This window comes from Camelus ferus, chromosome 7 (genome assembly GCF_009834535.1).
Source record: "Camelus ferus isolate YT-003-E chromosome 7, BCGSAC_Cfer_1.0, whole genome shotgun sequence".
NCBI lineage: Eukaryota > Metazoa > Chordata > Mammalia > Artiodactyla > Camelidae > Camelus > Camelus ferus.
The window spans coordinates 6982632-6994790 of record NC_045702.1 but is presented as its reverse complement, the minus strand read 5'-3'; the positions used below and the strand labels follow the sequence as shown (position 1 = coordinate 6994790).

The following is a 12159-nucleotide window of genomic DNA, read 5'->3' as shown; positions in this document are numbered from 1 at the left end:
CCCCAGGTTCCTGAGAGAAATAACGTAGAGGGCATATTTCCAGCCAGTTCGTGTCCCTTTTTACTCTAAGAGGATTGAGCTGGAACTGTGAATTTTCAAGGTCCTCTTTGCTCAGGCGTGTCCAAAGATCATTCCTAGAAATTTTAATTTAATAGTTTGAGATAGAATATAGACATCTGTGTGGTTAAAATGCTTCCAGAATGTTTCGAATGCATATGCAGAAGCCACTTCTCCGGAGGCTGGAGGAAGCAGCTGACACTGGCGAATGCTTTGATTTTTCCCTCAGGTCCTTGGTAGCTGTTCCGTCCAGTATGGTAGCCACTGGCTACAGGTGTCTGTTGAGCATTTTAAATGCAGGTAGTTGAAACTGAGACATACTATAAGCAGAAAATACTTGGTAGATTTTGTAGACTTAGGATGAAGGAATATATGTAAAATGGCCTCATTAATTATCTCTCTGTGGGTTACATTTTGAAACAATAATATTTTGGATATACTAAATTAAATACAATATGTTATTAACATTAACTCACTATTTTTTTAACAAGGCTACAAGAGGATTTCAAACTCCAAGCCTGCTCAGCACTGTATTTCTACTGCTCAGACTCCTCTTGCATAGAAGCTTCTGGCTTCTTTTCTCTTGCTGTCCTAACCAAGATCCACACTCTTTTCTTTTTTAGTGATGATAGTTAGAGAAGGCACATTACCACAGTTCAGATCATCAAGAACGCTCTTTCCAAAAGACATTTTGCTTTTTAGCTGTTTTATACTTGTATTTCCATACAGACTTGACACACTGAGGGTTTATTTCCAATCAAATGACAGAAGTATAACATATAAGAAAACTCAGGAGTGATTAGGGAGATGATGAATTTCTGCACCTCTGTGGATGCTGGGAATTGGGGTACCACTGCGGACACCAGATCACATCACCTAAATCCAAGGCCCTCTGTCTGCCAAACTTTCACAACACACCTTTCATGCTACCACACTCCAGAGTAATTTTTTTTTTTTAAGAAAAATGCTAAATTGCTTTTTCAGATCATTTTCCAGGTGAAGAATGAGTAGGAAGGACTGAAAGACAACACAGCATAATAGTTAATAGCAAGAACTTGCTAGATGTGTAACCATACGCAAGTTATTCACCTTCTCTGAGGTCCATCCTCTTATCTGTTCAATCTGAATAATAACCTGTGTCTCAAGGTATGGTAAAGCTAAACAGCATCGTTCCTAACTCCCCACAAACAATAGACAAATGTAATTGGCTCTGAGCTTTAGAGAAAGTATGGAGGCACCTTGGATTCAGGTGGTGTAATTTGGTGTCAGCAGTGGTACCCCAGTTCCCAGCATCCACAGACGTGCAGAAATTCATCATCCCTCTAACTACTCCTGAGTTTTCTTTACATCATACTTCTGTCATCTGTTTGGAAATAAATTCTCAGAATGTCAAGCTTAAATGCAAATACAAACATAAAATAATTAAAAAGCAGAATGTCTTTTAGAAAGAGTTTTCTTGATGATCTGAATTGTGGTTGCCCCGTGCCTTCACTAACTATCATCACTACAAAAGAAAGGCGTCTGGATCTTGGCTAAGACGGTTAGAAAAAGGAGATGAACTGGAAGTCTTAAAACACTGGATCGACAAACTTTCTATGAGTTCCTTCTTTCACTAGATTCTGTGGCTACAACAGCGAATTAAAAACAGTGCTTGTCTTCAAGGACTGTTACGGTCAAGAATTCTGTTTCGCTCTTCAGATCAGCTGAGCAAGCAAGAAAATACAGGATGCTTAATGTTAAGTAGAGAGCAAAGAAGAAGCACCTTGCTAGTTATCAACAGAATACACAGAATCAAGAGAATGTTCCTCGTATCTGGAGCAGGCACAAATTAGATAATTAAATAAATTTACAAATAAACAAATAATATAATTCCTGAAAGCCAGAGCTTCATAGCAAACAGTGAAGTTAGCAGAGCAGAGGGAAAACGAGGCAGAGACATTTGATCGGGGGCAGCTTTACATGTCAAAGCTGTTTAGGCAGTTGAGCAATCTGTCAGAATACGTTCCAGTTTACTAAGCCGATAAAAGGGAGAAAAAGCGGTAGAAATTAAGATCATCTGTGAAGCTGTAAGTCATTTAATTCTTTTGGAGACATTATTCTAAATGCATCTTATAACACTTTCATTAATAAACTGTTGTTTTAATTTATGATTTAATCTATTACTATCTAAGTTAATGGAATAGCATTTCTCTCCAGAAGCCCACTTTACAAAGGGACTGAAATGGAAAAATGTCAGCCAAGGAAGGTCAGTGTGGACCAACCAGTTAAAGAATATACTGCGGCTATTAAAAAATTCAAATTCAGTTCAGTTCAATTCAAAAAATATATATTGCATATCTGCTGGGGGCCAGGGGCTGGCTGAGGTTAACAAAGCAAAGTTCTTACCCTAAAAAGCTCACACTCTTGTGAGGATCAGATGCTTAGCTAAGGCATTCGGCTCCCACCTTCCTCGGGCCTCCCTGTGCCTGCCGTCCACTCCCCTTCCTTCCCGGGATGAAAGAGGTGAGATGGGCCCCCTGTGCTGCCTGCTTATTTGCAAAAATCTTTCTACATGGAAATATATACACCTGCCTACTTATGTACAAAGCCTCGAGATGGTTTTCCAAAAATTGTGTATATAAATATTTGGGTCTGCATGTACATTTTTCCAGAAATGGGACCATAATTGAACAATATTGTGTTAATGTTGGTTTCTTGACTTCAGCTTGCTCTCATATGTTTCAGGAATTTGTGTGTGTGTGTGTGTGTGTGTGTGTGTGTGTACAATTATGTGTATGTGTGTGTTCATTGCACAGAAAGGGGGTGAAATGTTACAGGTTAGCGAGTCTGGAACGTAGGCTATGGAAGTTCTTCGTACTCATCTTGCAGCTTGTCTGTAAATTCAAAATTAGTTCACAGTATATTGTGAAATTATAAAAACAAGTGATCCAAAGCCCTTCACAGGTCCCACCTGCCTCTTTCCTACCAGCACCCCCTGCCACCTGTCCCCACCCACGCTTAATATCAAACTCAATCCAACTGCCTAGAGCGGCAGGACTCTCGGGTGAGGGCTGGCTCAGTGGATTCCACTGAACTCATCCGGGGAGATGCTGCAGTATGCCCATAGCCAGGCCTTTCCTCAGACCAATTAAATCACCCCTTCTGAGAGTTTGCCTCAGACATATTTTTCTAAAGCACAGTGAGGCTGAGAAGTTCTGCCCTGCGTTCCTGAACCCCAGGCTGTTCTGTCCCCCGGGCTCTGCTCACGCTGTCCCCGCGCCGGGGGCACTCTTGCCGCCTTGTGCATCTCACATCCGTCTTCGTTTGTCGGTACCCACCTCAGTCACATTCCTGGTGAATAATCCAGACCTCCCCCCACCCCGCCGCAGAGAGCTCTCTTCCTGCTCACTGTTGGTCCAGATCGCACACTCTATCCCAGTATATGTGTTTACTCTGGCTCCCGACCAACTGTGAGTCCTTCGGGGAAAAGTTTGCTCTTGGCCTGGGCCCAAAATGGAGTATGATTCCAGGAAATGTTGACCAATTCAAGGCAAAGAAGGTGACACTCGTTGGACTGAAGTTAGAACAAAGCCATGAGGGCTTTTCGAGGCGCGCTTTACTCTGCACGTGGCTCGTGGGGACGGGGCTGGCGCTTATGCTGCCTGAAACGCTGACCAAGGAATAGAATGGACGGGACGAGAAGGAAGTGCAGGTGCCACAAGCCAGTAACCCAGTCAGGTGAGACCACAAGCAGAGCCCTGGCAGGGAGACCCTGGCAGGAAGGAGCAGGTCCACATGGTGAGGGTCAGAAGGACCATTCTGGGGAGTCAGTCTAACACCGAGCATCTCAATGTGTCATTTTTTAGTGATTATTAGGTGAATTAATTTTTTATTATTTTTTCTTAAATTTGGGGGGTGGAGTCATGAAATTTGATTAAAACCATTAACCCTCTTCCCAGAAAAATGCCTACACACTTACTTACTTTTGCCTGAAATTTCAGAAGAGTCACAGATTCTCTGAAATGTATCTAGTGAACTCCCCCTCCAAATAATATCCCAAATTGTAAGAAAAGGAATGAAATTTAAGTTTAGAATGGCACCGTCTCCTCTCTCTCCAGACTTCTCAGCCAGAATGATCTTTTAAAACTGCAAATCAGATTATTTCACCTCTTCTTAAAACACTTCAGGGCTGCCCATTACTTTCTATGCAGAAATCCTCAACATGCCAGTCCCTTTCTCCCTAGCCTCTTCCTGCCAATCGTCCCTGAATTTTTGCTATCTTGGCTTTGTTTGCATTGGCTCTCAATAGTCACTCCTCCCTCAGGGCCTTTGCACATGCTCTTTTTTCTTCCTAGAATGCTCACCCTACCCCCCCCATCCCAATTAAATCTCATTCTCCGTCAGTGATCAACTTAAGTATCATTTACTCCTTGTTAAATCTCTAATAGCTTCATGGCTTCAAGAAGACACTTAATAAATATTTGAAAGATTTGAAAAAGACTGGGTATTAGCCAGAGGAAGATATAAGTTCAGTTTTTAAGATGGGAATGATTTAAAGTCCACAGCAATTAAATGACTTGCCTGACCAGGGTCAGACAGCTACTTCGTGGCAACACCAGGACTAAAACCCACACCTTTTGATACCTGCCTTCTGCTTGCACCATGTTAATCCCTTATATGTCGCAACTGAAGGTTGCTGCCGTGGCCTCCTCATCTCCGTTTCTCTCCCTAAAGCCTTCTGACCTGTTAACTGCTGTATTTGCCAGTAATGCTTATTAACACAGTGTCGGGAGCGTGACCCTGGAAATGCTGGATGCAGGCTATCTTCCTGTTTAAGACTTCAGTGAAGTTGTTCAGTGCTGTTGGCTCTTAAACTCCAAGTGAGAAAGCCCCCGGCTCCTACATGGTCAACTCACAGACCATATTGCTTATTGATGTGTTTACAGCAATAAACTACACCTGTGTCTCACGGGTAGCACATGCCATTCAGGCTAACTTTAAGAGATTTTCTCTTTTGTGTAGATTCAGACACTTGAACCTTATTATGTGGAAACTGACCTGAAACTGACCTGACCTCTAACAAGAATGCTGGGAAAGTGGTTATAATAGCTCCTTATTCACCTGGGAGACAGAATAAGTAGAAATGAACATTAACCCATCTGGGTCCAATGTCGTTAGTCCAAAATGATTATAGCAAATTGAAGAAAACATCAAATAAACAGAATAAAAATTCAGGAGGGAAATTCAGAGAGGTACACTTGGGGAGAAAAAGCAGATTTTGCCATTACAAAGCCAGGAGAGAAACTGGTTGTATTTCAGGATAGCAGGGCCTTGGGAGAAGAATGGGAAATAAGTTTAAACAGAGCTGAACCTTGTAGATTGCCCTGGAAGGAGCCAGACCGAATGCAGAATCGAGAGATGTGCAGAGGGGTCAAGTACAAGGCCTCCAGGAGCTGAGCTCCATGAAGTTCACTTAACTTTTTTACTAGATGATTAATTAAAAGCAGTTAATGAGAATGATCATTCTGAGCAGTGGAATTCAGCCATGAAAAAGGTTAATGACCCTGAGGCTGAGACTAAATTTCTTCTAAATTTTACAGAAGCTATATAGAGCTTTCAGGATCCAGGGTAGCTGGGACAAGGTAGAAGAGAGCTTTGGAAGGCAGGAAGGAGGAAGCAAATATTGAAGTGCGTGTTTACAGTAAAAGAAGGAAGCCTGCTGTTATGGCCTTAATGTTTGGTCCCCCGCCCAGCTTCACACGTTGAAGACCTGAGCCCAGGGGCCGTGGTTTTGGAGGTGGAGCCTTTGGGGGTGCAGTCAGCCCTCCACGTCCACAGCTTCCACAGTAGTGGATTCAACCCAATGTGGATCAAAAATATTAGGGGAAAAAAGAACTCCAGAAAGTTCCAAAAATCAAAACTTGAATTTATCTCGCACCAGCAACTATTTACATAGCATTTATATTGTATTAGGTATTATAGGTAATCCAGAGATGATTTAAACTATTCAGGAATATGCGTGTAGGTTTTATGCAAATACAATGCCATTTTATATAGAGAACTTGAACATCCAAGGATTTTGGTATCTGAGGGGGAAGGGGGTCCTGGAACCAATCCCCCATGGATACCAAGGGATGACTATAATTAGGCTGAGATTAGGTTATGAGGGTGGGGCCCTTATAATGGGATTAGTGCCTTTATAAAAAGAGACCCAAGACACTAGCTCCCTCTCTCCACCATGTACACACACAGCAAGCAGACATGTGTCTGCACGCCAGGAAGAGAGCTCTCACCAGGAAGCAAATCAGCCAGCACCTTGACCCTGGGTGTACAGCCTCCAGCAGCATGAGGACAGCTTTCTGTTGTGGAAGACACAACACGGTCTTCCACACGGTTACGGTCATCTGTTATAGCAGCCTGAGCTGACTAAGACGCCTGCCGTGATGGGGGCCCAGTAAATGTGGTTTGCCTGAATGACTGGGTCAGTGACAGTGGAGGTCGGGGTGGAGAAAGACCACGTTCTGGAGGCAGTTCACACAGGCTGTGAACATCTCTTCTCAACTCCATCATTGGTGATGTCACATTGGCAGCTTGAAATTGGCCAGGGTGGGAGTGTTTGCACCATGGGAATAGTCAACACTGCACTTCAGGGCTTCCCCTCCCCAGGAGAGCCAGCTGTTTCACATTTGCCAGGACCACTGGATAAGTTAGGTTTCACCTTGTGGGAACACAGTTTCCTGGAGTTCTCACCTTCACAATACAACTTAACGTTTGTTGTGCTTTCTGTTTTAATTACTAATTCAGAGTGGCACTCTTCAATTATCATTTATTACCCATCCAGAGTGATTCACATTTGTCAACTCTCCTGGCAAACGAACCATCATTTAAAGCATTGTTTCTGTGGGGAAGTATTTCCAAGTTGCAAGTTACTGACTTTAAAATAAACTTTTGGAAAAGAGCCCATCTGTGAGTTGGGGATTTTCAATTCTGGGTCCTCATGGGGAAGTTAGGGAACAAAAAGAATCATGTCTATTTAAAACAAAATAGAAGTTGCAAAATGTATCTTAAGTGAAAAGGCAAAAGGAATAGAATTTGAATAGAACCGAACTTGGAGGAGAAGCAGACGAGGAGCAATTCAACAGCGGTGAGGGGGCAGCTGTTCATTTTTCCTCTGTGACCATCAGGGATTTGGTTAGACAGGGGGAAAAATAGCTTTATGGTATTTTTCTGGAATGCGTGGTTTGTGGATTTTATTTCAAACGTTTCCAAACTTGCTTTCCACAGTTAGAGGTAATTTACATATAATCTGTTTTGAGGACTGAGAAATGGTTAGGACAAGATTATTTGTCTACTTCAAGGTTCCTCTAACCTTTATGATCCAGTATAAAACCTTAAATCAAGCATCCACAATCAATACTTTGTGTTCCAAGTTTTAGTGGGAAGGCTTTCAACTTTTCACCGTTGAGTATTATGCTGGCTGTGGGTTTTTCATAAATAGCTTTTGTTATGTTGAGATATATTCCCTCTATACCCACTTTGGTGAGAGTTTTTATCATAAATGGGTGTTGAATTTTATCAAATGCTATTTCTGCATCTGTTGAGATGATCGTGTGATTTTCGTCCTTTCTCTTGTTGATGTTGGTGTATCACGTTGTTGATTTGTGTATTCTGAACCATCCTTGTGTCCCTGATGGCCCAACTGGATCAGGTTGTATAATCTTTTTTATGTGTTGTTGGGTTCTGTTTGCTAACATTTTGTTGAGGATTTTTTCATCTGTGTTCATCAACAATATTGGCCTGTAGTTTTCTTTTTTGGTAGTGTCTTTGTCTGGCTTTAGTACCATATGATTCAGCAATCCCACTCCTGGGCATATTCAGAAGGAACCTTAATTCAAAAAGATACATGCACCCCAGTGTTCATAGCAGCACTATTTACAATAGCCAAGACATAGAAACAATGTAAATGTCCATTAACAGATGACTGGATAAAGAAGTTGTGATATATTTATACAATGGAATACTACTTAGTCATAAAAAAGAATAAAACAATGCCATCTGCAGCAACATGGATGGACCTGAAGATCGTCATTCTAAGTGAAGTAAGCCAGAAAGAATGAAAAATACCATATGATATCACTTATATGTGGAATCTAAAAAAAAAAAAAAAAAAAAAAAGACAAGTGAACTCATTTACAAAACAGAAACGGACTCACAGACTCACAGCCATAGAAAACAAACTTATGGTTACCAGAGGGGAAGGGACTAGGATGGGATAAACGGGGAGTTTGAAATTTGCAGATACTAACAAGTATATATAAAATAGATAAACAACAAGTTCATACTGTATGGCACAGGGAACTATATTCAATATCTTATAGTAACTTGTGAAAAAGAATATGAAAACAAATAAATGTATGTTCATGTATGACTGAAGCATTATGCTGTACACCATAAATTGATACAATATTGTAAACTGACTATACTTCAATAAAAATATATATTAAAAATTTTTAAATCAATAATTTTTTATCATTTCATGAGGGAAAAGATGTTATTTGGAGCTTGTTAAGTGAGTATTATTTTAGTTGTTCAGAAATGATGGGAGTACTTTCTTAAAGGAAGTTCACAGTGCCCTGATTTGGCATTTCCTTAAAATGATTTGAAACAATTAAATGACAGCTGTAAATCTGCCACTTGGAACCTTAGATGGGTCACAGCACTCCCAGGCCCTGCTTTGTCAGCTGGGTTATGATGTGGTTTCAGAACAAACATTTAAGCATGGTACATCCCTTCCTCCAAAACTGACATAAACCCAGAAAGCTTCTTAACGATGACTCTAAAATACACCAAAAGTATATACTCTGAGGAATATTTTTCTTTTATTGAAGTACAGTCAGTTACAATGTGCCAATTTCTGGTGTACAGCATAATGTTCCAGCCAATGCATATATACATTTTTTTAATATTCTTTTTCATTAAAGGTAATTATAAGATAATGAATATAGTTTCCTGTGCTATACAGAAAAAATTTGGGTTTTATCTGTTTTTATATATAGTAGTTAACCTATGCAAATCTCAAATTCCCAAATTTATCCCTTCCCACCCCCTTTCCTCCCATAACCGTAAGATTGTTTACTAAGTCTGAGAGTCTGTTTCTGTTTCATAGATAAGTTCATTAGTGTCTTTTTCTCTTTTTAGATTCTACATATGAGTGATATCATACGGCATTTTTCTTTCTCTTTCTGGCTTCACTTAGAATGACATTCTCCAGGTCTATCCATGTTGCTGCAAATGGCATTATTTTATTCTTTTTTATGGCTGAGTAGTATTCCTTTGTATAAATATGCCACAGCTTTCTATCCAGTCATCTGTCAATGGACATTTTGGTTGTTTGCATGTCTGGCTATTGTAAATAGTGCTGCTGTGAACACTGGGGTGCATGTATTTTTTTCTAATTAGAGTTCCCTCCTGATACATGTCTGTGGTGTATTTTTGACTTGTTTATCTAAAATCCTTAGTTTTCCAAATTTCCCTTCATGATCCACTTTGGAATGATGGTCACCAGTCTAGCTGAGAAAAGCAAAATGTCTCACCTGGACAGGACCGCCCCGTGACTCCACCAGGTACAGGAGCCTGCCTCCGCTTCGGCCCCCAGGATCTCAGACTCTTGTGTCCCTAAGCATCACTTCTTCTACCTGCTGGTTCTCAGGATGCTCTGAGCTAAGTTCTGGGGCTGGACCTGAGCATCAGCGTTTTAACAGGCTCCCAGACCTGTTGAGAAATGCTGTCAGAGACTCAGTTCTGCCCACTCTCTGGGAGCAGAATAACTGGGAAAGCCTGGTGCCGGGGAGCCTGAGTTCTCCCTGGCGATGCACTGCGTCTGTGACTCAAGCGCCTGAGGTCTCAGTGGCTTTACCTGCTTTCTCAGCCTCTACTCGTGGCCCAGGTGCTTTGCTCCTCAATCGTGAGTTTCAAGTGCCTGATACATTTATCTCTTCCTGTTCATCAACCCCGTCTGCCTGCCTCTGGCTTGTTGGAACCCTCTGCCCTTGAACTCTAGCCTCCCTCTATCCCTCTCTCCAGGCCCCAGGTCTGCCTCTTCCCTCCTGCATGGCCCAAACCTGTTCTCAGATGCTGACCCCTGTATCCCCTGCTGGATTCTCTGTGCTGGCAAAGTGAACCCCTTGGTGCGCTGGCTCCAGGCAGCCTGCCTGCCTGCTCTCCCCAGATACTCTGCACCCCACCATCTGCTAGACGCTGTCCCCTCAGCCCGTTCAGAAAATGTCCATCTGCCCCACTGGGCTCTGAACTACTGAGAGTAGGGCTCATCTCTGTCTCCTTCACCGCTTCCCCAACTCCCAGCCTGGAAGGTAGTGGGAGCCTAATGAGTCTCGTGTGAACATGGGTATTGTCACAAAGAGCGTGTGAATTTCACTTGGGTGCACGGTGCCCAGGTCGCAGACTCTCTGGCCTCAGGGGCTTTCTAGGCTGTGCCCTCAGCTGGAAAGCAGCCCTCCTTCCTGTCCAGCTTTACACAGCGACCGCCTCTGGCTCTTTGGAACCCGACTTCAATGTCATCTCACTCGGGAAGTCCTCCTGGGGCCTGGGAGACAGGGCTGTACCCCTGGTGTTCCACGTGCCCCCCGACCCCGTATAAACCTGACCCTGTGCATGGCATACTGCCTGTGACGACGTCTGCTAGTCTCAGTTCTCCCCGAGAGCAGAGCTCCGTGAGAATGAGGACTGCAAGCCCGCTGCGTAGTGCCTGGCGTGTGGCTGGGACTCAAGAGGCGTCTGCTGGAATTGTGGGAAAGCCAGGGTCCTCCAGGCAGCGAGCGGGGTTCTTCTCACATGGTCTGCCAGATAAGCCACCATAACACTCACCACGCTCTGTTCAAAGCATGGTGTCTCCTCCCACACCCGCCGCTGGACAGGAAGCTCTTCAGGGGCCTGATGCACCTGATGCGTCTTCACATTCCAGTGAGTCATGTGGTGACTGGTGTGGAGCAGGTGTTTAATCCTGCGTTTCCCAATGAAGACACTTGGCATTTTGAGCGAGATGATTCTTAATTGAATAAGACAGTCCTTCATGTCACAAGACTCTCAGTAGGCTTCACCCTGCCCACCAAATGCCAATAGTACCCTCTGTACACACACACGCGCGCACGCGTGCTTGCAAAAGCCCTCGAGTGACAGGTCCAGGAGGAAGACAGTCCTGCCCGCAGCTGCTTGTGTTTAACCGAGCTCTTCACCACATGCGCGGTGGGACGCCGCCGGGGCAGCAGTGCCGGGCGGCGCTCTGCCCGTGTGCGGTGGTGAGGGGGTCGGGGTGGCACCCGTGGCCCTCAGTGGAAAGTGGCAGCCTGTCTTTGTCATAAGTGTTTAACCTTTACTGGATGCCTATCCTGTCTTCCAGGCACGAGGCTAAGTGTCATCCGTGGATTAATTCTCCCAACAGGGGCCCCACTTTTCAGAGAAGGAAACTGAGGCTTGAGAGTTTCAAGCCACTGACCAAGTTTAACTGGGCTGGTTAGTGGCCAGGCTGAGAGTCACCCACAGGTTCCAACTCCAGACCCACGATCACCACGCTGGGCTGACACTCTTAGCGCTGAGTCTCCTTCACAAGAACAAACTTCAGAATTCCCAGAGAGAAGCCTTTTAAATTTGCTCCTCTCTATGAATTATCATGTAAAGCAGTGTTTCACAAAACACTTTTTTTTTAACACCTGTAGTGTGGTATGACTCCTGTACAGTGAACTTCACATACTTCAGATGTACCATTTGATGAATTTTGATAGATGCAGACACCCATGAAACCAGCACCACAATCAAGACAGCTCACGTTTCCATCACAGAACACATTCTGCGTGGCGTTAGTTTAGTGGGACGTCAAGTCTTATGAGAATAATGGGTTCCACCAGCAAAGTTAAGTTTGAGAAGTGCTTTCCGAAGAGCACGTGCACAGGGCAATGAAACTACGAGGGCTGAGCAAATCCTGAGAGCCTGCCTCGGCCTTTCGCAGGGAGGCAGGAGGTGACTTTAGAACACTGGGGAGCAAACAATAAGGAAACCAACAGCAGGAGCTTGCCTGCCGGGAAATGATTAAAGACCCATTAGCGCTGA

The 12159-nt window shown here is 43.6% G+C and overlaps 1 protein-coding gene across 2 annotated transcripts in view; it reads left to right on the top strand.

Moving 5' to 3' along the window:
- The window catches only part of CNTNAP2 (contactin associated protein 2), a 347743-nt gene that overhangs the window by 179175 nt on the left and 156409 nt on the right, over positions 1–12159 (top strand). The window lies entirely within an intron of this gene.